Source organism: Oncorhynchus masou, chromosome 24 (assembly GCF_036934945.1).
Source record: "Oncorhynchus masou masou isolate Uvic2021 chromosome 24, UVic_Omas_1.1, whole genome shotgun sequence".
Taxonomy (NCBI): Eukaryota; Metazoa; Chordata; class Actinopteri; order Salmoniformes; family Salmonidae; genus Oncorhynchus; species Oncorhynchus masou.
Window position 1 is genome coordinate 43,862,812 of NC_088235.1, and position 25,930 is coordinate 43,888,741.

Consider the following 25,930-nt stretch of genomic DNA (forward strand, 5'->3'; position numbering starts at 1 on the left):
CGTTATTAGCCTTATATTCGTTATTATTATTATTTATATAATTAATTTGAGTCCTAATATACATCTATTAAATTGTAAAAATGGTTTAAAAACGTTTTTAGTGATATGATTTCAACAGCTTAGAAGTATTTAAATAATGTATTCAGATGGTTTAACATGCATCACCAAACACATCACCTCCACTAAAAATCGAAATTCAAACGCTGTCGGTGGTCGAATGATTTCACTCCCGTCCGTTCAGAGGTTTTACAGTCTCTCATAGCCTTCTGTATGGTCGGTCTGTCACTCCTGGAGTATTCCTAAATCGCTCCCACCACCTGAATCTGGGACACATTTTGTCAGCAGCCCCGAAGCATGGCTCCCTCTGTGGTAACTGAACAGCCAGTGTAATTTGACACTTCAACTTGCTGTGGCTCTGTACGGTAGTTGATTCAGTCACTCACACACACCAACGGTACAGTGGGCGCTATTTTCTTGTATTTTAAAGTGAAAAGGAACGTAGTATACACGAGATTCCGGAAAACAAAGTGGATTTCTTCTTCTAGCCGAGGTTCCAAGCTAAAAGTAAGTTCCGTTCCTTGGTTGTTTTCGTATCGTAGGCTATTCTATCACACCTTGCCGTGGGTTGGTTGCACAGAGAGACAGGATTTTGTGTGTGGTCATTACTGCCTTGGATGGGTTCGCTTCTCGCTGCCCAGACTCAACCCCAGCGCTAACAATAGACTGACCTCCTAGAAGCCAGAGAATCAGAACAGAACTAGCCGTTATATTTAGCCTAAACTGGATAGCGGATTTGGCTATTGTGCCCGAGTCTGTTTAGGAATAAATCCGTCTAGCTAGATCTGATCCATGCACGCGTTTAGCCTACATTGAGCAATGTCTTATCCTCAAGTCACTTTAACATAGTGTGAGACGAGGTAGCCTAGCTAGCTACGAGATACGGAGGTGCATGCTCGTCTGTAGAGATATGATGGGTGCATGATTTCACATTGGTGTATGTGCATGTTTATGAGTTTGTAAAATAGGCTCAATATGCTCGAGAAGGCTGTTTGATTGTTGGTAAACAATTTACGTTAATCAGCTAGCTGAGCAAATGGGAATGTTAATATTGGAATGTACGGGTATGTCAATAGTTCAGTGAGCAAAACAAGGCTGGACTGAGTTGACTGCTTTCTAATAGCCTACCTGTTGTAATAATAGCATATCACAAAGACTTGCCGTTAGCTGTATTGGCATGTTCTTAAAGTGTTACAATGAAGGCCTATGTATCTCCCGCTCGCAATATGTATTCTAACTATTCTTTGTAGCCTATCCGTGCCCCGCATAGGTTATTATGTCACTGTTAAAATAACCTTTCTATTTTGCATTATATTTGTTCTATCCGACATGCACAAATGTGCCATTTATTGTGGAAGGCTGATTCATTACAACAACCTTCCAGACTGCGCTATTATACGGCCAAAAGTGGAGCTGAGAGACAAGAGTTAGCTCTTATGGTTGGGCCGCTGTGTGCAGCGGGCGGCGGAGTCTCTGGCGAGCCCTCCCTGATAAATTCCTCCGTCTGGATGTGAGGCCAACCGGGGCAGCGGCGGGCGGGCCTCCCGGTGGGTGGGAGGGAGAAGAGGAGGGAGCAGCACTGGCTTCTCTTTCATTACTCTCTCCGCTCGGACCATGAGGGGGGAGAGAGAGAGCAGCCAAGTCACAGCGGAAAAAAACCTGTAGACTGCACTGAACGAACGGGAGGAGAGGGAGGGAGATAATACCCCTTCCCTCTCTCGTTCGTGAAGCAGGGGAGTTGGAGGAAACACTAGTTGGAGCGGCTGCGTTAGTTCAGAGGGAGAGTATGGATGTGTGATTTCACTTCAGATGTCAAGTCAAATGGTATTTGTCACATCTCTACACAACAGGTGACCTTACCGTGAAATGCGTACTTATAAGCCCCTAACCAACAATACAGTTTAATAAATAGTTAAGAAAATATTTACTAAATAAACTAAAGTAAATTTATAAAAATGTAAAGGGGCATGGTTAAGTAATCAGATTGATCCCACTTCAGTGAAACTCATACTCCTACAGGGCTATTGGCTATTATAGAATCACTGTACATGAATGGTTTGCATTTATGATATAGGTCATTTAATGTACACTAATCACAGTTGCAATGTGAAAATATGTACCATGTTGTCACTGTCCTGAACAAATTTGGAATGTTTTAGGTTCATAATTGATTAATAGATGCAGCGTGTAACAATGTGTTAATAACATGCATTAGTTACAGATTACAGTTAACAACACTTTTAAAGTGGAGGTAAAGCCTCACACCACACACACCCTATCTCACTGGTCAGTCGAGTTAACAGGTGAAAGTTGTATGAGAGAAGCTCATCCATCCAACCTTTTCATCTATCAGCAGTCATGAAGGAAAGCAGACGAGGAATGAAAGCCAATCAATACAATTGGAATGCAATGCTGTGTTTATGGGCTGTCTGTGTGGGTGAGTGGATAAGTGGAGAAAATGAGACAATGAAAGGGAACAAGGAAATGAACCATATATGCATATCGGAACTAGGCATGTATGTGTATTATGATTCTGTTGCTCCTCACTCAGAAATCGGTAGTCTCACCCACTGCCTCAGTACTCAGGAAATGTATACTAGAGCTGGGGCGATAAACCCCAAATTATCGACACTGACCGTACCAATCAATTATCGCAAGCATTTTACTGATACCGTTCCTTAAGTTGCCTATACTAGAGAAATGTGAAGTTTAAAATGAAATAAGTTTGCAAATATGGGTGATTGTTAATGGGACAATTGATTGCTATAACCATCAAACTAGTAGTAGTTTTAAGGTGCACAATAATGTTACAAACGTATCTTTATTTATCTTTATTGCATCAATTCTGGCAATTTATCGCAATATGGATTTTTGTCAATATCCCCCAGCTCTAATGTATATACTGCTGTTGCTCCTCACTCAATCATAAATCCGTAGTAGTTCCATGCTTCTTCCTCTTCTATCTATTCAAATTCCCCTCCCACAGCCTCAGAGCCTAGAGCTGAGCTGAGCTGAGAATTTAGAACCTGCACTACACTATTCACTGCTATGACCAGCTTGACTTTTCACCTCACTGTTAGTATTCTATTGTGGAGTATTATGAAATTGTTGGCTGGCGTTCAATCAGACTCACTAGACATGGATTCTCTGTCTGCTTGTGTCTTGCCGTCGGCCCATATACCGCCCACTCCCCTCGCATCCCTCTGTCTGTCCCATAGCAGAAGACAACCTTTGTTTCTGTCTGTCAGATTCTCTCTGTTGTTCTCTGTGTTGTTGAACATATCATAGTTGTTTTTAAAATGCTTCAATTTGCCTTTTGTATATTCTAGAAATGTACAACCGGGAAAATATCTCCAAGTAGAGAAATATGTCAAAGAAAATGCTTCCCCCACAGACCACATTGTCAGTGCTTCATATTAGAGAAATCTAAACTGCATAGAGGTTTACATCCTTTGGACATATTACTTCATATCTCAAGTGTTCCATTATAATTTGACTGCATCAGACTCACTCAGTGTTCACTCCATTTAATGTATTATCTCTCTCCAAAAGGTTATTGATTCATTTGACTGCGTAATAGTCTCCTGGTCGTAATTCCATTTGATTTGAATTGTTTGTGCAGCACTAGCTGCAGTTCCGTATCTTCTGGAACTCGACTTGCTGTTGCAAAAATATCAGCTGCTGCTCAGTCACTTCATGGCTCTGCTGCCGGTTGTACACAAAAGAGTTAGAATAAACATAGTTTTTTTTCTGTTGTAACAGTAACGTTAGGCTATTGCAAACATAAGAACGACACAAACAGGTTGTCTAGCAATTTCATGTTATTTTTTTCTGGAAGGGTGTTACATGAAGCTATTTAGGCAAACTAATAGCCTACACAGCATATCAAACAAGCAAGACACAGACAGGCAGTCAATAGCGTTTTTTTAATGTAATTTTTTCATCATCATTGCAACATTGTCTAAACAGGAGGCAGACTGCTGGCTAAATGGGAGCATAACTATAAAGATTACAGAAGCCTTCATATATATTTTCGGAACGTTCTTTCAAATTGCAGCTGTCCAGTAATATGAGGTAGAGAGAGAGGCTACATCATCATATCGATCAAATTGGTTTGGTACATGGTATTTTTTTAGGATCCCCATTGGCTGTTGCAAAAGCAGCAGCTACTCATCCTGGGGTCCAGAGGGTTCAGACGATTCACACACCTGTGAGTGTTGCCTGCCTGCTGCCCTGTGAGGCCTATCTATCCATTTACCTCTGCCAATCAGCCTCAGACCAGTCTTCTAGGGGGAAGGTCAACCGGTACCACGCACTCGTTTAATAAGAGCCTTTTCTTCAGTAAGTTATTAGAACAGCTAATAACTTCAGTCTCTAAAAGTGCCTTACCGTGAGAGAGGCAGAATGAGTGAGAGAGAGAGTGGTAGATACAGAGAGGTAGAGAAACTGTATGTGTGAGTGAGTGAAGAGAGAAGCAGAAACAGAGAAAGTGGATGTGAGTGAGCAGAGAGAGAGAGATGGGAAATAGAGAACTCACTGGCCTTACCCTGTCACTGGCTTATGCATGTTTGATTTGACGTTCGTTGGTTCTTTGAGTAACGAGTGCAGGGAAGGGAATGTCACAATGGCCACGTCCTGTTCAGTTCCCTTCTGTAGTGACTGTGTCTGAACAGTGCTGGAGCAGGGGTCCTTGAATCAGAAATGACACCTGGCTAGGAGGCTATACAGAAACAATAGGAGAGTTCAAGGAGAACAAGGACGAGGAGAACAAAATGTTCCCTACGACCATCCGTCTGTTTGTCCATCCACCATGACTACCTGCTTGACTGACTGGTTGACTGGCTGGCTGGCTGCCTGCACTCAAGATTTCTCACCATCGGAGGCAATTCCCTTCACATTTTTACTGCTGATGAAATCTTTACTCACTGGCAGTGAAGTGTGTGTGATCAGAGAGAGGGACAGAGGGATTGTGTGTGTCTTGTTAGTCTGAGCAATGTGCGTGTGTATGTTTGTCTTGTAAATCCTGTTCAAACCAGACAAATGCATTGTCCTCATCTTCAGAATGCGTTGTTTTCTTGTGAGTACAGTACAGTAGGGCTGTGTCCCACATGCACCCTTTCCCCATATAATGCACTACTTTTGTCCACGGCTTTGGTCAAAAGAGAATAAGGTGCCATTTGGGACGCATCCTAGCTCATTAGTCTCTTCTCTGTCTCCATGCTGGGTTGATGAGTTCAGTGTGTCAGCTTTCCTTTCTGTGAGCTGTCAGGGTCATGTGGCTCTCATTTGATAATATAAACTGGGTGGTTTGATCCCTGAATGCTGATTGGCTGACAGACCGTATACCACGGGTATGACAAAATATTTATTTTTCTGCTCTAATTACATTGGTAACTAGTTTATAATAGCAATAAGTCACCTCAGGTTTTGTGATATTTTTTGATTTGTATTTTTTTTAACCTTTATTTAACTAGGAAAGTCAGTTAAGAACAAATTCTTATTTTCAATGACAACCTAGGAACAGTGGGTTAACTGCCTGTTCAGGGGCAGAATGACAGATTTGTACCTTGTCAGCTCGGGGGTTTGAACTTGCAACTTTCCGGTTACTAGTCCAACGCTCTAACCACTATGGCCAATATACCACGGCTAAGGGCTGTAACCAGGCACTCCATGTTGCATTGTGCATAAGAACAGCCCTTAGCCGTGGTAAATTGGCTATATACCACACATCCTCGAGCTTTATTGCCTAACCTCTCTGGGATATGCCAAAAGCCAGTGAAAATGCAGAGCGCCAAAATTAAATAAATTGCTATAAAAATCAAACTTTCGTGAAATCACACATGCAAGTTAAAGCTACACTTGTTGTGAATCCAGCCAACATGTCAGATTTCAAAAAGGCTTTTCGGCGAAAGCAAACGATGCTATTATCTAAGGATATCACCCCAGTAAACAAAGAGAGAAAAGCATATTTCAACCCTGCAGACGTGACACAAAACACAGAAATAAAAATATAATTCATGCCTTACCTTTGACGAGCTTATTTTGTTGGCACTCCAATATGTCCCATAAACATCACAAATGGTCCTTTGTCCGATTAATTCCGTCAATATATATCCAAAATGTCAATTTATTTGGCGCGTTTGATCCAGAAAAACACAGGTTCCAACTTGCGCAACGTGACTACAAAATATCTCAAAAGTTACCTGTAAACTTTGCCAAAACATTTCAAACTACTTTTGTAATACAACTTTAGGTATTTTTTAACGTAAATAATCTATAAAATTGAAGACGGGATGATCTGTGTTCAATACAGGAGGAAAACAAACTGTAGCTAGCTTTCTGGTCACGCGCCTCTGTCTAGCATTACACTTCAAGTTACCCTCGTTCAAGGTGGCCGTATTTCTTCATTACACAATGGAAAAACCTCAATCAATTTCTGAAGACTGTTGACATCCAGTGGAAGAGGTGGGAACTGCAAGAAGGTCCCTTAGAAATCTGGATTCCCAATGAAAACCCATTGAAAAGAGAGTAACCTAAAAAAACAAATCTGAATGGTTTGTCCTCTGGGTTTCGCCTGCTAAATAAGTTATGTTATACTCACAGACATGATTAAAACAGTTTTAGAAACTTCAGAGTGTTTTCTATACAAATCTACTAATAATATGCATATCTTATCTTCTGGGGATGAGTAGCAGGCAGTTTAATTTGGACATGCTTTTCATCCAAAATTCGGGAATGCTGCCCCCTATCCTAGAGAAGTTAAATATAGCCTCCCTGACTGTATGCAAGTGTACTACAGCCTCTGCCAAGCCTCTGGACTCAAATGTATTAGTATAAGTGTGTGTGTGTGTGTGTGTGTGTGTGTGTGTGTGTGTGTGTGTGTGTGTGTGTGTGTGTGTGTGTGTGTGTGTGTGTGTGAGTGAGATGGAGAGTTATGGTTTATAGACTGTATGAAGGAGGTAGAATCACATCCAACATGCCCTCTAGGGATACATACTGTACTTGTTCTCTGACATAGACATTTGCATAGACATTTGTACACAGAGCGAATGTCAAATGTTAGAAGATATTTGGGTGTTGTGTAACAGAGAGAAGAAGACTTCCTGAATTACATTCACATTATTCTAAATGAATGTCACAGGAAATCATCAATTACAAAACATGTCATACTAGCATTTGTGAATGACGGGCCCTATTCAATCAAAACTGCTATGCATGCAGTATCCACATTTCCGGAGTAAGGAATATTCAGGCAGTAATAGGCGAGGCGAGTTCGTTACACTAATATACAGATGAGTTTCTGTTTTTGTTGCACACTGTAAACATTGTTTAGTTGTTTGCCCACATGTCCCAAGATCAAATTGGCATGCCACTGCAAAACCCACTTCCCTGGACAGCTCTGTCTCTCCCTGCCTGCCTTCGAGAATGTGTCCTTTGGAGAGAGAGAGAGAGTCTGTGAGAGAGAGTGTGTGACTGTGACGTGTTTGTGCTCTCTGTGTGCATTAGTGTGTGTGTGTGACACCCTCCCCTCATTGTGACTCTGGCAGTGTGAGGCAGGCTGTTTCCCTGTGTGTGTGTGTGTGTGTGTGTGTGTGTGTGTGTGTGTGTGTGTGGCTGTTTCCCAGGGTTCTAAGCCCTGCCGGTCCTTTCATACTCCTGCTGCCTGGGCGGCTCAGATAAAGAGACATATTTAAAACCTCCTCCCTCGCTGTGGAGAGAGGGAGCGAGAGAAAGAGACAGAGGGAGAAAGAGAGAGAGTGGGAGATGAGAGCAAAAGAGAGAGCAAAGAGGGCAGGAGGAAAAGCGTATTTGTCTCATCCCATGACAGCTGTTGTGTACATGTCTAATTAAAATAGTTGAATCACTTCAGTGATTCAGTGAAATCATATCACTCAAAAATACTGTATATCTAGAGGTCGACCGATTATGATTTTTCAACACCGACACCGATTATTTGACAACCAAAAAAGACGATATCGATTAATTGGCCAATTTTTAATTTTTTAATTTATTCGTAATAATGATAATTACAACAATACTGAATTAACACTTATTTTAACTTAATATAATACATCAATAAATTCAATTTAGCCTCAAGTAAATAATGAAACATGTTATATTTGGTTTAAATAATGCAAAAATAAAGTGTTGGAGAAGAAAGTAAAAGTGCAATATGTGCCATGTAAGAAAGCTAACGTTTCAGTTCCTTGCTCAGAACATGAAAACATATGAAAGCTGGTGGTTCCTTTTAACATGAGTCTTCAATATTCCCAGGTAAGAAGTTTTAGGTTATAGTTATTATAGGAATTATAGGACTATTTCCCTCTATACCATTTGTATTTCATTAACCTTTGACTATTGGATGTTCTTATAGGTACTTTAGTATTGCCAGTGTAACAGTATAGCTTCCGTCCCTCTCCTCGCTCCTACCTGGGCTCGAACCAGCAACACAACGACAACAGCTACCCTCGAAGCAGCGTTACCCATGCAGAGCAAGGGGAACAACTACGAGAAGGCTCAGAGCGAGTGACGTTTGAAATGCTATTAGCGCGCGCTAACTAGCTAGCCATTTCACTTCGGTTACACCAGCCTCATCTCTGGAGTTGATAGGCTTGAAGTCATAAACAGCGCAATGCTTGACGCACAACGAAGAGCTGCTGGCAAAATGCACGAAAGTGCTGTTTGAATGAATGTTTACGCGCCTGCTGGTGCCTACCACCGCTCAGCCAGATACTTAGATACTTGTATGCTTGTATGCTCAGTCAGATTATATGCAACGCAGGACACGCTAGATAACATCTAGTAATATCATCAACCATGTGTAGTTAACTAGTGATTATGATTGATTGTTTTTTACAGTGGGGCAAAAAAGTATTTAGTCAGCCATCAATTGTGCAAGTTCTCCCACTTAAAAAGATGAGAGAGGCCTGCAATTTTCATCATAGGTACACTTAAACTATGACAGACAAAATGAGAAAAAAAATCCAGAAAATCACATTGTAGGATTTTTAATGAATTTATTTGCAAATTATGGTGGAAAATAAGTATTTGGTCACCGACAAGCAAGCAAGATTTCTGGCTCTCACAGACCTGTAACTTCTTCTTTAAGAGGCTCCTCTGTCCTCCACTGGTTACCTGTATTAATGGCACCTGTTTGAACTTGTTATCAGTATAAAAGACACCTGTCCACAACCTCAAACAGTCACACTCCAAACTCCACTATGGCCAAGACCAAAGAGACGTCAAAGGACACCAGAAACAAAATTGTAGACCTGCACCAGGCTGGGAAGACTGAATCTGCAATAGGTAAGCAGCTTGGTTTGAAGAAATCAACTGTGGGAGCAATTATTAGGAAATGGAAGACATACAAGACCACTGATAATCTCCCTCAATCTGGGGCTCCACGCAAGATCTCACCCCGTGTGGTCAAAATGATCACAAGAACGGTGAGCAAAATTCCCAGAACCACACGGGGGAACCTAGTGAATGACCTGCAGAGAGCTGGGACCAAAGTAACAAAGCCTACCATCAGTAACACACTACGCCGCCAGGGACTCAAATCCTGCAGTGCCAGACGTGTCCCCTTGCTTAAGCCAGTACATGTCCAGGCCTGTCTGAAGTTTGCTAGAGAGCATTTGGATGATCCAGAAGAAGATTGGGAGAATGTCATATGGTCAGATAAAAACAAAATATAACTTTTTGGTAAAAACTCAACTCGTCGTGTTTGGAGGACAAAGAATGCTGACTTGCATCCAAAGAACACCATACCTACTGTGATGCATGGGGGTGGAAACATCATGCTTTGGGGCTGTTTTTCTGCAAAGGGACCAGGACGACTGATCCGTGTAAAGGAAAGAATGAATGGGGCCATGTATCGTGAGATTTTGAGTGAAAACCTCCTTCCATCAGCAAGGGCTTTGAAGATGAAACGTGGCTGGGTCTTTCAGCATGACAATGATCCCAAACACACCGCCCAGGCAACGAAGGAGTGGCTTCGTAAGAAGCATTACAAGGTCCTAGAGTGGCCTAGCCAGTCTCCAGATCTCAACCCCATAGAAAATCTTTGGAGGGAGTTGAAAGTCCGTGTTGCCCAGCAACAGCCCCAAAACAGAGGAGATCTGAGAAGATCTGCATGGAGGAATGGGCCAAAATACCAGTAACAGTGTGTGAAAACCTTGTGAAGACTTACAGAAAATGTTTGACCTCTGTCATTACCAACAAAGGTTATATAACAAAGTATTGAGATAAACTTTTGTTATTCACCAAATACTTATTTTCCACCATAATTTGCAAATAAATTCATAAAAAATCCTACAATGTGATTTTCTGGATTTTTTTTCTCATTTTGTCTGTCGTAGTTGAAGTGTACCTATGATGAAAGTTACTGACCTCTCTCATCTTTTTAAGTGGGAGAACTTGCACAATTGGTGGCTGATTAAATACTTTTTTGCCCCACTGTATAAGATACGTTTAATGCTAGCTAGCAACTTACCTTGGCTTACTGCATTCGCTTAACAGGCAGTCTCCTTGTGGAGTGCAACGAGAGAGAGGCTGGTCGTTATTGCATTGGACTAGTTAACTGTAACGCTGCAAGATTGGATCCCCCGAGCTGACAAGGTGAAAATCTGTCGTTCTGCCCCTGAACAAGGCAGTTAACCCACCGTTCCTAGGCCGTCGTTGATAATAAGAATGTGTTATTAACTAACTTGCCTAGTTAAATAAAGGTATATAAAAAAAATAAAAATCGGCAAATCGGCACCCCAAAATACATGTTATGAAAACTTGAAATCGGCCCTAATTAATCGGCCATTCCGATTAATCGGTCGACTTCTAATCTAAACTACAGAAATAAAACTATATTGAAAATGTATTGTTAACTTGAAGCGAGGGGGCACTATTTTTATGTTTGGAAAAATAACGTTCCCAAAGTAAACGGCCTATTTCTCAGGACCAGATGCAAGAATATGCATATAATTGACAGCTTAGGATAGAAAACACTCTAAAGTTTCCAAAACTGTAAAAATATTGTCTGTGAGTATAACAGAACGGATATTGCAGGCGCAAGCCTGAGAAATATCCAATCAGGAAGTGACTCTTATTTTGAAACCTATGTGTTCCTATGCGTCCCTATTGACCATTGAAAGGGATATCAACCAGATTCCGCTTTCTATGGCTTCCCTAAGGTGTCTACAGTCTTTAGACATAGTTTCAGGCCTTTATTTTGAAGAATGAGCGTGAACGACCACATTACGTAAGTGGTGGGGGCTCTGAGTGATTTCTGCGTAAAAGAGAGAGGCGGCCATTGTTTCTCCCAGTCCTAGTGAAAAGCCAACTGTCCCGGTTGATATATTATCAAATAGATATTTGAAAAACACCTTGAGGATTGATTATAAAAAAACGTTTGCCATGTTTCTGTTGACATTATTGATATTATTTGGAATTTTTGTCTGCGTTGTCGTGACCGCTTTTTCCGGTGGATTCCTGGGCATAACGCACCAAACTAACGGAGGTATTTGGATATACAAAATATCTTTATGGAACAAAAGGAACATTTGCTGTCTAACTGGGAGTCTCGTGAGTGAAAACATCCGAAGATCATCAAAGGTAAACGGTTAATTTGATTGTTTTTCTGATTTTCGTGACCAAGCTTCCTGATGCTAAGTGTACATAATGATATGCTAGGCTGTTGATAAACTTACACAAACGCTTGTATTGCTTTCGCTGTAAAGCATCATTTAAAAATCTGAGATGACAGCGTGATTAACAAAAGGCTAAGCTGTGTTTCGCTATATTTCACTTGTGATTTCATGAATTTGAATATTTTCATGTAATATTTTTTGATTGTTGCGCTATGCTAATCAGCGGTTGCTGAATGCAAATATACTGTATCCAGGATGGGTAGTTCTAAGAGGTTTTTAATACTTAGTCTTTAATCAATTACCAGTTACCATATCTGCAATCAATCTCCCCGGTTTATCAGCAAATCGATGTGTTTCACCAGATACAGTATTATGTTCCTCTCTCCCATGCAGTAGGAGAATGGCTGTTGTTCCTAGAAGACAGAAGCCATTGTTGAACTGATCGTTTATCATTTCAGTAATGGGAGCAGACTAATCATGTGTGTGTGTGCGTGTGTATTCTGGAGACTAGCAAGGATCCACTGCGTGGTGCTTGCCAGGGCCCAGCCTCCAAAACAATGTTTGTCATTGTCTTCCCATGCCATCTGTTGAAAAATAACGGCACTCTCTCAAAATGCTATAAAGATGCTCAAATCCCGGTTTCTTAGGAACATATGTGTATTAACCAAGAACAACAAAAGGCTATAGGAAGCAAGGCTTAGCAGAATTAGCAGAATTTGGAATTGTCAGGGCAGCGAACTCTAGAGTCAGTTGGTTTGGGAACAATGTATAATCAGGGGCGCAACTTTTACTGGGGATGGAGCGGACATGTCCCTCCCACATTCTGAAATTGCATTTTTGTCCCCCCCCAGTTTTATCATTGGAATGTGATTATAAAACGAGGCAACGGTGTGCTTTAGGACCATGTGGATGCCTCCGAATGCCGGGTAGGCTGTTTGGAGTGTTTATCCGACTGGATTAAATAAAAAAAATAAAAAAATCTAAAACCAAAGTGGCACCCCTGCATATAATACTTCATAACATCCTATATAGTGCCTTAAAGTGCACATAAAATGTAATGTTATTTCCCTAACAACTGTTAGGAGTTTCACCTTTCTGCTTCCTAATAGATGAGGAAAGGAAAAGCTGATCCCAGATCTGTGTATAGTGTGCTGGGTGGGATTGTGAGGAGCAGACACGGACAGGGATTAGGCCTAAGAATTAGGGCTTGCCTGTCTGTGTACTGTACGCAGACACCTTTCTGGATGTCATGTTGGAAGTACATGTCTTCCTGATATATCTTATCAATATAATTGTATATCATGAGAGGAGTGTGTCTGTGTGTGTGTGTATGCGACAAAGCGTCAGAGTGTGGTGGGGGTGGGGGTGGGGGTGGGGGGTGGGGGGTTCCTTCCTGTCTTTATTTTCTCTGGAATTCCTTTGTTTTTGGAAGTCCGGAACGGAACAGGAGAAACTGAATCTGCGTGTTGCCTCGGGGCATGTTCTCCTTGAAAAGACACACACTGCTGCAAATAGGTTTGTGTGGCTGCTGTTTTCAAAGCCAGGAACAGCCAAGGTGCTTTTCTCCTCTCAGCATATAACAGTTCAGCAGGCAACAAAACAGATACTGCTACTTCTGCAGAAATATTTTCAAAGGATCCTATTAGCACTAGCTATGCTGCCTTTAGGCCGCTAGTTTACTAAAGGTTTAACCCTCGCACACTTATGTTGAAGCTGTCCTCAATACCTCAGAGTTAGACTTTGTCAATTAAAAGGTTAACTCTCAACCCCAATTTCAACTTTTGCCCAAACCCTTCAAATAAAATAAAAAATGCATTCAGGTGAGAAGTTGTAGGTGGGGCATTTTCTCATAAATATTCATTTTGTGGGAGGGTAAGCATAGTTGTACCTGATCCCAACACTTTCTTACTACTTTTCTTGCATACTTACCAGAAGTCTATGGAAGTCTACGAGTGATTTAATTAAATCTTAAATTGTAATGGGCAAAAGATAAATCAATAACATGTTTCCCTTTCCTAAATGGGTATGCATTTTTTGTGACAAAATTCAAATTCGAAGTAATATATTCAATTATAATGTTCATGAGGATGCATAATTTGAAAAATAAAAATAAAAACGGTGTTTAATATTTAATTTCCAGTAGTGCTGAGCGATTAACCGACATTTCGGTTATTTTTCGTTTTTTAAACAACTAATTGACAGAGGTTGGTTCAATTATTTGAATTCCTTTTTGTTTGTTTTTATCTGTGAGCTCAATGTGCTGTTTCTGTAGAGATAAATCAGATCAAGTCTGAACTGTGCGATGTAGTAGGGAGTTGTAGTTTCCAACAGCCCAATATTCTGCATCGTTTATCTCAGAGAACATGTTAAGTTTTTACTACAATAACCATAATCCATTGAGTGGCTTCTTAAACTGGCCGTTGTGTGGTGAAAGACAGAAAGATTGAAAAAAGAGAGTGTGCGATACAGAGAGATAGAAAGCAGTTGCTTTACGAGCCTGAAAATACATGATCTAAGTGACAGTTGGTATTTAGCAGTCAGAAAAGTTTTCCTTGTTTACTTTGAAGAACTACTAAAATAGTGATTTTTGTCAGACAGTATAGGCAGCAGCTCTATATGAGACGATGACTTGGGATGAAATAATAATGTCTTCAAGTAAAACAAATATTTTAGTAAAGTAAAGTAATAATAAATTATGGTTAATAAGTGATAAGCAGTACCATCATGGGACTTGTATTAATTGTTTTATTCTGTGTTGTTACAGCATTCAACCCACATAATGCATAACACATTTAATATCTAAAACAATTATCAAAACCGAAATGTTTTGATTATTTTTTAATAATCGAATCGAATCCAAACCGACCTCAAAAAGCACTAATCGCTCAGCACTCATTTCCATGGTACTATCCAGTACAACACTGATTCGTAAAAACATGTACATGGTTAAATGAAAAATAATTTCTCATGTTTGCCATTTTCTTTCCTTGTTGCAACAGCATGAATTGTGACAAAAATAAAAAATATTTCTACTCTTCCATGTGGTTTAAGACAAAATTCAAATGATTAATCAAATTTGATAAATCAATCGCAATGCTTCATTTTGCTATATCGTTTCCAGATTTCTCCTTTTGTGTTTTCATTTTCGATGTGTGTTAGACCTATGAATCAAACACGGTGGGCGGGGTTTTGGTAATGTGAGGCGGAAGAGGTTGCCTTGATCAGAGAAGACGAGGCAAAGATGTACTATACACTAGAGGTCGACCGATTATGATTTTTCAACGCCGATACTGATACCGATTTACTTGAGGACCAAAAAAAGCCGTTACCGATTAATTGGCTGATTTTTATTTTATTTATTTTATTTTATTTGTAATAATGACAATTACAACAATACTGAATTAACACTTATTGTAACTTAATATAATACATAAATAAAATCAATTTAGCCTCAAATAAATAATGAAACATGTTACATTTGGTTTAAATAATGCAAAAACAAAGTGTTGGAGAAGAAAGTAAAAGTGCAATATGTGCCATGTAAGAAAGCTAACGTTTAAGTTCCTTGCTCAGAACATGAGAACATATGAAATCTGGTGGTTCCTTTCAACATGTGTCTTCAATATTCCCAGGTAAGAAGTTTTAGGTTGTAGTTATTATAGGAATTATAGGACTATTTCTCTCTATACGATTTGTATGTCATATACCTTTGACTATTGGATGTTCTTATAGGCACTTTAGTATTGCCAGTGTAACAGTATAGCTTCTGTCCCTCTCCTCGCTCCTACCTGGGCGCGAACCAGCCACCCTCGAAGCAGCGTTACCCATGCAGAGCAAAGGGAACAACCACTCCAAGTCTCAGAGCGAGTGGTTTTAAACGCTATTAGCGCGCACCCTGCTAACTAGCTAGCCATTTCACATCAGTTACACCAGCCTAATCTCGGGAGTTGATAGGCTTGAAGTCATAAACAGCACAATGCAAGTCACTGTCTTTTCAATATGTTTTCATGGGGAATCCAGAATTCTAATCGACTTTCCTGCAGTTCCTACCGCTTCCACTGGATGTCACCAGTTTGTAGAAATTGGTTGAGGTTTTTCCTTTGTGTAATGAAGAAGTACCATAGCTCAGAACGAACATCACTTCATGTGTACCTTTTGATAGAGGCCCGTAACCAGAAAAGTAGCGTCAGTTTATTTTGCTTCTGTATTGAACACAGATCATCCCATCTTCAATTTGATTGATTATATACGTTTAGAAATACCTACCGTTGTATTACAAAAGTAGTTTGAAATGTTTTGGCAAAGTTTACAGGTACTTTTGAGATATTTTGTAGCGACGTTGCGTAAGTTGGAAGCGGTGGTTTTCTGGATCAATGTGCCAAATAAATGGACATTTTTGAAATATATTGACGGAATTAATCGAACAAAAGGACCATTTGTGATGTTTATGGGACATATTGGAGTGCCAACAAAAGAGGCTCATCAAAGATAAGGCATGATTTATATTTTATTTCTGTGTTTTGTGTCGCGCCTGCAGAGTTGAAATATGCTACTCTCATTGTTTACTGTTGTGCTATCTTCAGTTAATAGCATCTTATGCTTTCGCCGAAAAGCCTTTTTGAAATCTGACATGTTGGCTGGATTCACAACGAGTGTAGCTTTGATTTGCTATTTTGCATGTGTAATTTAATGAAAGTTAGATTTTTATAGAAATGTATTTGAATTTGGCGCTCTGCATTTTCACTGGCTATTACCCCAGAGAGGTTAACCCACCGTTCCTAGGCCGTCATTGAAAATAAGAATGTGTTCTTAAATGGAGCGTCGGCCGGCTATGGAACAGAGAGCTTTCAGGAAAAACAGCACTTCCGGGTCGAATTTTCCTCAGGTTTTCCCGTGCAATATCAGTTCTGTTATACTCACAGACAATATTTTGACAGTTTTGGACACTTTAGAGTGTGTTCTATCCTAATCTGACAATTATATGCATATTCTAGATTCTAGGCCTGAGAAATAGGCAGTTTCATTTGGGTACGTTTTTCATCCAAACATCAAAATACTGCCCCCTACACTCAACAGGTTAACTGACTTGCCTAGTTAAATGAAGGTGTAAAAGGTGTCCAAAAAGATTACAGATTGTTAGGAAAACTTGAAATCGGCCCTCTTTAATCGCCCATTCCGATTAATCGGTTGATCTCTACTATACACTGAATAACTTAGATAATATTTTCTATGCTTGCTAGGACAACCGGTGAGCAAGACGTTCGCGGAGGACACACAGAGAGACAGGTCGGGCATGGTGCTTTCTACAAGCTACTAGCAATAATGGGTAGTATATGTAGCTAGCTAGGTTAGATACGTTAGCTAGCTAGCTAGCTGGCTAAGGTGAGAGGCAAGCCAACACGTTTTAAGAGATGAGTAAATGGACATCTACTAAAATCATTCTGGTCTAACATAAATAACATATGTATGTATATACTGTATATACACTACCGTTCAAAAGATCACTTGTTTTTGAAAGAAAATCTAATTTTTTGTCCATTTAAAATAACATCAAATTGATCAGAAATACAGTGTAGATATTGTTAATTTTGTAAATTACTATTGTAGTTGGAAACTACAGATTTTTTTATGGAATATCTACAAAGGCGTACAGAGGCCCATTATCAGCAACCACACTCCTGTGTTCCAATGGCATGTTGTTTTAGCTCATCTAAGTTGATCATTTTAAAAGGTTAATTTATCATTAGAAAACCATTTTGCAAGTATGTTAGAGCAGCTGAAAACTGTTGTCCTGATTAAAGAAGCAATAAAACATGCCTTCTTTAGACTTGTTGAGTACCTGGAGCATCAGCATTTGTGGGTTTGATTACAGCCTCAAAATGTCCAGAAAAAAATAACTTTCTTCTGAAACTCATCAGTCTGTTCTTGTTCTGAGAAATTATGTGAGAAATTGCCAAGAAACTGAAGATCTCGTACAACACTGTGTACTACTCCCTTCACAGAACAGAGCAAACTGGCTCCAACCAGAATAAAATGAGGAGTGGGAGGCCCCGGTGCACAACTGAGCAAGAGGACAAGTACATTCGAATGTCTGGTTTGAGAAACAGACGCCTCACAGGTCCTCAACTAGCAGCTTCATTAAATAGTACCTGCAAACCACCAGTCTTAACGTCAACAGTGAAGAGGCGACTCCGGGATGCTGACCTTCTAGGCAGAGTTGCAAAGAAAAAGCCATATCACAGACTGGCCAATAAAAGATTAAGATGTGCAAAAGAACAGACACTGGACAGAGGATGTGTTCCAGTGCACTAATGTGCACTCAAACACATCAGTGCGCAGATATGGAGGTCCTGGGCTGGCGTGGTTACACGTGGCCTGTATTTGTGAGGCCGGTTGGATGTAATGCCAAATTCTCTGAAGTGACGTTGGAGGCGGTTTATGGTAGAGAAATTAACATTTAATTACCTGGCAACAGCTTTGTTGGACATTGCTGCAGTCAGCATTCCAATTGCACACTCCCTCAACAATTGAGACATCTGGGGCATTGTGTTGTGTGACCAAATTTTAGAGTGGCCTTTTATTGTCCCCAGCACAATGTACACATGTGTAATGATCACGTTGTTTAGTCAGCTTTTTGATATGCCACACCTGTCAGATGGATGGATTATTGTGTCAATAGAGAAATGCTCACTAATAGGAAGTTAAATAAATTTGTGCACAAAATTTGAGAAAATACACTTTTTGTTGCGTTTATATTTTTGTTCATTATATACAGTGCCTTCGGAAAGTATTCAGACGCCTTGACTTTTTGAAAATGTTGTTACGTTAATTCATTAAATTCATTAAACATAAAAAAGCTGAAATATCACATTTACATAAGTATTCAGAGCCTTTACTAAGTACTTTGTTGAAGCACCTTTGGCAGTGATTACAGCATCAACTCTTGGGTATGATGCTCAAAGCTTGGCACATCTGTATTTGGGGAGTTTCTCCCATTCTTCTCTGCATATCCTCTCAACCTCTGTCAGATTGGATGGGGAGCGTGGCTGCACAGCTATTTTCAGGTCTCTCCAGCGATGTTCGATCGGATTCAAGTCTGGGCTCTGGCTGAGCCACTCAAGGACATTCAGAGTCTTTTCCCGAAGCCACTCCTGTGTTGTCTTGGCTGTGTGCTTAGGGTTGATGTCCTGTTGGAAGGTGAACCTTTTCCCCAGTCTGAGATCCCGAGGGCTCTGGAGCAGGTTTTCATCAAGGATCTCTCTGTACTTTGCTCTGTTCATCATTGCCTCCTGATTAGTCTCCCAGTCTCTGCCGCTGAAAAACATCCCCACAGCGTGATGCTGCCACCACTATGCTTCACCATAGGGTTGGTGCCAGGTTTCCTCCAGACGTGACCCTTGGCATTCAGGCCAAAGAGTGCAATCTTGCGGGCTGTCATGTGCCTTTTACTGAGGGGGGGCTTCTGTCTGGCCACTCTACCATAAAGGCCTGATTGTTGGAGTGCTGCAGAGATGGTTGTCCTTCTGAAAGATTCTCCCATCTCCACAGAGGAACGTTAGACCTCTATCAGACTGACCGTCAGGTTCTTGTTCACCTCCCTGACCAAGGCCCTTCTCCCCCGATTGCTCAGTTTGGCTTGGCGGCCAGCTCTAGCTTGAGTCCTGGCGGTTCTAAACTTCTTCAATTTAAGAGGGATGGAGGCCACTGTGTTCTTGGGGACCTTCAATGCTGCAGACATTTTTAGTGCCCTTCCCCAGATCTGCACCTCGACATAATCCTGTCTCATTCACAAATGAATGCAACTGTTTTTAGTCTTTGCTGTAATAAAGGCTTTACAAAATAACCCGTTACAACATACTCTCTGGTAAGCTTATAATGTATTTAGTGTTGTTTACATTGTTCCAAACAGCCAATCAATTGGAGCAATTTTTCAGTTTTTGATTTGTTAAAAAAGTTTGAAATATCCAATAAATGTCGTTCCACTTCATGATTGTGTCCCACTTGTTGTTGATTCTTCACAAAAAAATACAGTTTTATATCTTTATGTTTGAAGCCTGAAATGTGGCAAAAGGTCGCAAAGTTCAAGGGGGCCGAATACTTTCGCAAGGCACTGTATGTGTACAGTTGCCATTTTTTCCCTGTGCTTCCTACTAGTGTTTTTTCCATCTATCACTACCATGGTGCTAGCCTCAGATAAAAGCATTGTTTGCTTTCGCCGAAAACCCTTTTTGAAATCTGACATGTTGGCTATATTCACAACAAGTGTAGCTTTTTTTGCTATCTTGCATGTGTGATTTCATGAAAGTTAGATTTTTATAGTAATTTATTTGAATTTGGCTCTCTGCATTTTCACTGGCTTTGACCAGGTGGGACACTAGCGTCCCACATATCCCAGAGAGGTTTTAACTAGCTTGTCCTGCGTTGCATATAATCAATGCGGTGCCTGTTCATTTATCATCGAATCACAGTCTACTTCAACTTCGCCAAACAGGTGATGATTTAACAAAAGCGCATTCGTGAAAAAAGCACAATCGTTGCAAAAATGTACCGGACCATAAACATCAATACCTTTCTTAAAATCAATGCACAGAAGTATATATTTTTAAACCTGCATATTTAGTTAAAAGAAATTCATGTTAGCAGACAATATTAACTAGGGCAATTGTGTCACTTCTCTTGCGTTCAGTGCAAGCAGAGTCAGGGTATATGCAGCAGTTTGGGCCGCCTGGCTCGTTGCGAACTGTGTGAGGACCATTTCTTCCTAACAAAGACCGTAATTCATTTGCCAGAATTTTACATAATTATGACATAACATTGAAGGTTGTGCAATGTAACAGCAATATTTAGACTTAGGGTTGCCACCCATTTGATTAAATACGGAACGGTTCCGTAGTTCACTGAAAGAATAAATGTTTTGTTTTTCAAAATGATAGTTTCTGGATTTGACCATATTAATGACCAAAGGCTTGTATTTCTGTGTGTTTATTATATTATAATTAAGTCTATGATTTCATATTTGATAGGGCAGTTTGACTGAGTGGTGGTAGGCAACAGCAGGCTTGTAAGTATTCATTCAAACAGCACTTTCCTGCGTTTGCCAGCAGCTTTTCGCAATGCTTGAAGCACAGCGCTGTTTATGACTTCAAGCCTATCAACTCCTGAGATTAGGCTGGCAATACTAAAGTGCCTATAAGAACACCCAATAGTCAAAGTATGTGAACTATTAATGGTATAGAGAGAAATAGTCGACGCGTCATCATTCCTATAATAACTACAGCCTAAAACTTCTTAACTAGGAATTTTGAAGACTCATGTTAAAAGGAACCACCAGCTTTCATATTTTCTCATGTTCTGAGCAAGGAATTTTTTTATTTATTTTTATTGAACCTTTATTTAACTAGGCACTTAAACATTCAATTTTTTACATGGCACATATTGCATATTTACTTTCTTCTCCAACACTGTGTTTTTGCATTATTTAAGCCAAATTGAACATGTTTCATTATTTATTTGAGAATCAGAATCTGTTGACCTCTACTTGAATGAGACTAATTTTACTTGGGAAGGTCAATAAAGTACATATTTGTGTTTTTACCAAGAGCAAACTCTGCATTTGAACACTGAATCCTAAATAATTACTCATTCTTGTCTTGACATACGTCACTGTTTTGAGCCGACTTTGCCGTGGACTTTGAACGGGGCACCCTGCTCATGCCCGGGAGGCCGCCCGGTTTTCAATCTCCGCCCACCCGGGCCAGCTTAATCGGATCCCCTCATTGTAATATCGCTGTAACTCTCAGCTACAGGAATAGTTGGAGCACACAAGGCCTACATCCCAAATCTCCACCCTTCTCTTATGCTTTGTACTTTCTAACTCGTCATCGTGGAAGTATGCAAGTTCACACTTCGGGATAAGGGAGGAGAATCGGGACAGAAATCAGCAACATGACAGTAACTTTGTCACATGTCCAATTAATTTGAGTACTGCCTATGAGGAGAAAGGTTGCTCCACACACAGTCTGTTCAGTATGTGACACAATGTGTCTTTGTGTTGCACAATCACTGTCAAGTAATGACTTGTCATGACTTGCAAACATTCAGTACTCAGTAGTTACCTCTATGCTTCCAACCTCTGCCTCCTATCTATCCAGGTAGTAGAACTTAATAAGGTATACTTATTTGTAAATGTTCTCCATGAGTTTATCGCTAAGTTTAGATGCCCTCCAGTGTTGTCCGCCACTACTCTCCCACAGCCACATCTGGAACTCCTAAACAAACAGACAGACAGACACATAGACATGCTGACACAGCGAGACAGACCGAAAGAGAGACACACAGAAAGAGAGGCACACAGTGTGAGAGTTGTGCCCAAAAAATAATCAAAAGCAAAACAAAATATTCTGTTGTACATGTGATGTTACACTATATAGTATGATCGTAAGCTTGGGAGGTATACAGATTGTCACACCTTCATACCGACATTGTGCCATACTGGGATATTTGGTAATACCGGCACTGAACACAAGGGTCACTGTTTTCAAACCCCACTGATACTCTGTAATTCGAAGGTTAGCAATGTTAACAAGTACATTTCAAATCCCATAGAGAATGCTAAATAAATGTTAATGAACGCATTGCAAACATTTTATACAGTGTCCGACCTAAACTATACAAGTAAGTAACTCAAAAATGCTACTCACAGTTCTCTGCACACACAAAAGACAGCAAGGCTCATGATCCGGGAGGGGATTCTCTGCTGTTACCAATCGAATCCTTGATTTTGGAATACATTAACCACTTAGCTAGATAGCTAACTAGCTACTAAATTAGCAAACCAAAAGCACAACTTCAGAGCATTTAGCACACTTTAGACAGTTAACTTAATAAGTTATAAGACACCTAGCTGGCAAACATTTAGTTGAATTCCATACTGTAATTAGATTTGATTTGATTTGATCACATGGGGCATGCTGCCCATCACAGTGAGTGATTCACAAGGCTCCGGTCTCTCTCATTGTGTGCTTGTAAACAAACACCATGTGACTGGGGACTATCGGTAAGCTTCATAATGAAAAATGATGTGACAGGTGAAATGAATAACGCAATCTTCTTTATTTTCTAACGTATTAGACAAGCTGACTGCAGGTATTTACTTAAAGTAACTACAAATAATAAAATGTCAAAAACAAATTCTATGAAATAGTTTCAACAGTATTGACGGTATTGAAAAAACATCCAGTGTCTTTTTCCAAATACCTCAGTATACGGTATATTCCCTTGTTTTTGAATAGCGAAATACTGTTAGTGATCCCCTCTAGAGTAACATTAGTGCATCATAGCTTGCTAGCTGACTGTGGTAGAAAATAAATAACCATGCTGGTTAAACAGCTAATTGTTTCAATTAAACCTTCAAAATACCTTAAGCAAGCTAGCCAGGACCAGTGGGCTAGCTAGCTAACATTAACCAGTAACGTTAGCCAGTAGTGCCTCCTCATAGCCAGCTAACTACTAGCTATCTAACCTACCTACCGGTAGCTACATTTAATTGCCAATTAGCCATATTAGCTACTAGTAGCTCCCCGTGTTCCCTCCACTGAGCTTTATAGTCCCCTCCCACAAACTCCTCGCACACACTGGCTGTTCTTCGTCTGTCGGGTTTCACATTGGCTGTTGTTGCTGGGACCGCCTAAAAACACGCCACATCAATACAGCTACAACTGAAAGTGACTGTTGCCAGAAGGCACAGGCAACCTCTTCCACCTCACGTTACCGAAACATTGCCCACATTGTTGGACTGACAATCAACAGAAGTCTAAAACGATAACGCAAATAAACTAAATAACAAAATTAAGTGAAATTTCTAGATATCTTTGAAAAGCGAGTCAGGTAAATAGCTTTTTTTTTTGTCTTAACCTCTTACACTTATGGTGGCGCTATTTCATTTTTGGAAGAAAAACGTTCCCGTTTTAAACAAGATATTTTGTCACAAAAAGATGCTCGACTATGCATATAATTGCTACTGTTCGAAAGAAAACACTCTGACGTGTCCAGAAATACAAATATCTTCTCTGTGCGTGCCCTTTAACGTGAGCTTCAGGCAAAACCAAGATGACTTGGCATCCAGGAAATGACAAGGATTTTTGAGGCTCTGTCTTTCATGATCTCCTTATATGCCTGTGAACGCAAGAGGAATGAGTCTGCCCTTTCTGTCGTTTCCCCAAGGTGTCTGCAGCATTGTGACGTATTTGTAGGCAGATCGTTGGAAGATTGACCATAAGAGACCACATTTACCACGTGTCCGCCCGGTGTCCTGCGCCGAAATTGGTGCGCAAAAGTCACCTGCCAGTATTTTTCCATGGGGCACAGAGAGAGAAGCAAGCTTCCAAGAACTGCATGTCAATGAAGAGATATGTGAAAAAACACCTTGAGGATTGATTCCAAACAACGTTTGCCATGTTTCGGTCGATATTATGTAGTTAATCCGGAAAAAGTTTCACGTTGTAGGTGACTGCATTTTCGGTTCGTTTCGGTAGCCAGGCGCAATGTAGAAAACGGAACGATTTCTCCTACACACAGACGCTTTCAGGAAACACTGCGCATTTGGTATGTGGCTGGGAGTCTCCTCATTGAAAACATCAGAAGCTCTTCAAAGGTAAATGATTTTATTTATTTGGTTATCTGGCTTTTGTGAAAATGTTGCGTGCTACATGCTACACAAAATGCTATGCTAGCTTTGCATACTCTTACACAAATTAGTCAATTTCTATGGTTCAAAAGCATATTTTGAAAATCTGAGATGACAGTGTTGTTAAGAAAAGGCTAAGCTTGAGAGCAAACGCATTATTTTAATTTTATTTGCGATTTTCAGAAATCGTTAACGTTGCGTTATGCTAATGAGCCTGAGGCTTAGTCACAATCCCGGATCCGGGATGGGGAGTTTCAAGAGGTTAAAGGGCAGTGTTGTTTTTTGAGACAGGCTTGAATAAGCTAAGTAGCCAATAGGCAGAGGGCACATTTGTCTGATTCTCTGTAATAATGGTATGGGAACAATAATGCATTTTATTTTGTAAAGTGGTTTCTTGCATCAAACAACACAACAACATTTTAAGTCATCTCTTTGTCATAAGGACAAGTGAAGAAACAGCTTAATGCTAAAGCCCCGCATGTTAAAAAAAAATATAATGGAATGTAGGCCTACATTGAACACCACACATTGGCTGCTACTGTAGGCTGATAGATAGAACAGCTATTTCCATGCTAAAATGTTATGGGATACATTTTCTCCATTGTTTTTGATGGAAGGCCTACATTATGATCAAATAGCCACAGTAGCCTACTTGACCACTATCTGAAACTGTAACTTCAAGTGAGTACAGCCTTAGTGTTCACAGTAAACGCTGGAAGTTGCACAGAATTTACACAACGTTCAAGTTTGAACTCAGCAGAGATTAAATTTGCTCAGTGCCCAAAAACATTTGAGAGAACATTGCTCACAGTTACGGTTTCACTTCTCAGAATTAGAAGTGTGTGTGCAGGGTATGAATATTGTAAAGAAAGGATTTTAGAGATAACACATCTGCTCCATGTGGGATTTGACCTCACAACCTTTGAACTATGAGCCAATTGTTTTAGCAGACTGCGCCACCAACCAATTGTAGCAGATAAGAAAAAAGACATCCAATTGACATGAACACCATTGTCATCTATTTCTTGTTATGATGGATGTAGCTAAGAATATAAACATATAATCCTCATAGCCTATGGTTTTCTTCTTCTTTGTAAAAGCACACAGATTTGTATGAAACGGTAAGCAAGAACATTGAATTTGGTCATATGTGGAAATGTGCCTTACTGCCTTTTGAATTTTGTAGTGTAGTCAAGGAAGCATCATTCAAAATATATTGTCAGTGACACACTCCACTTACCAAGACCAATACCAAATAAGGCACACCGGCACCTGCTTTTATAGTAAGCCTTGAAGTGGTACCACCCAGCACATCTAGAATGGAGTGTTTTTCATACTGAACCCCTCCCCTGAAATGGCCTAGAGGCACCTCTACATCACGATTTCAATGGTGAATACAGGTGAAGCACTCTTATAAGATATGGAAAATACAATATAATGTATGACATAGGCACTAATAACTGCCCATAACTCATACACACACCTTCCATCTGATAAACTAAAAAGAAAACCATTAAAATGCCAACACGGTTTATCTTTTTTTTTTTTT

General features: G+C 40.1%; 1 protein-coding gene across 7 annotated transcripts in view; it reads left to right on the forward strand.

The window, feature by feature from the left end:
- Window positions 1-334: 334 nt before the first annotated feature.
- Window positions 335-25,930, forward strand: part of LOC135512231 (zinc finger MIZ domain-containing protein 1-like) — a 213,158-nt gene continuing 187,562 nt past the window's right edge. For 6 of the 7 annotated variants that reach the window (XM_064934030.1, XM_064934026.1, XM_064934029.1 and 3 more), the window contains exon 1: window positions 337-564. The gene's annotated coding sequence lies outside the window, so the exon portion shown is untranslated. Of the gene's footprint in view, window positions 565-25,930 lie in introns of all 7 variants that reach the window. The other variant, XM_064934032.1, reaches the window with a different exon arrangement.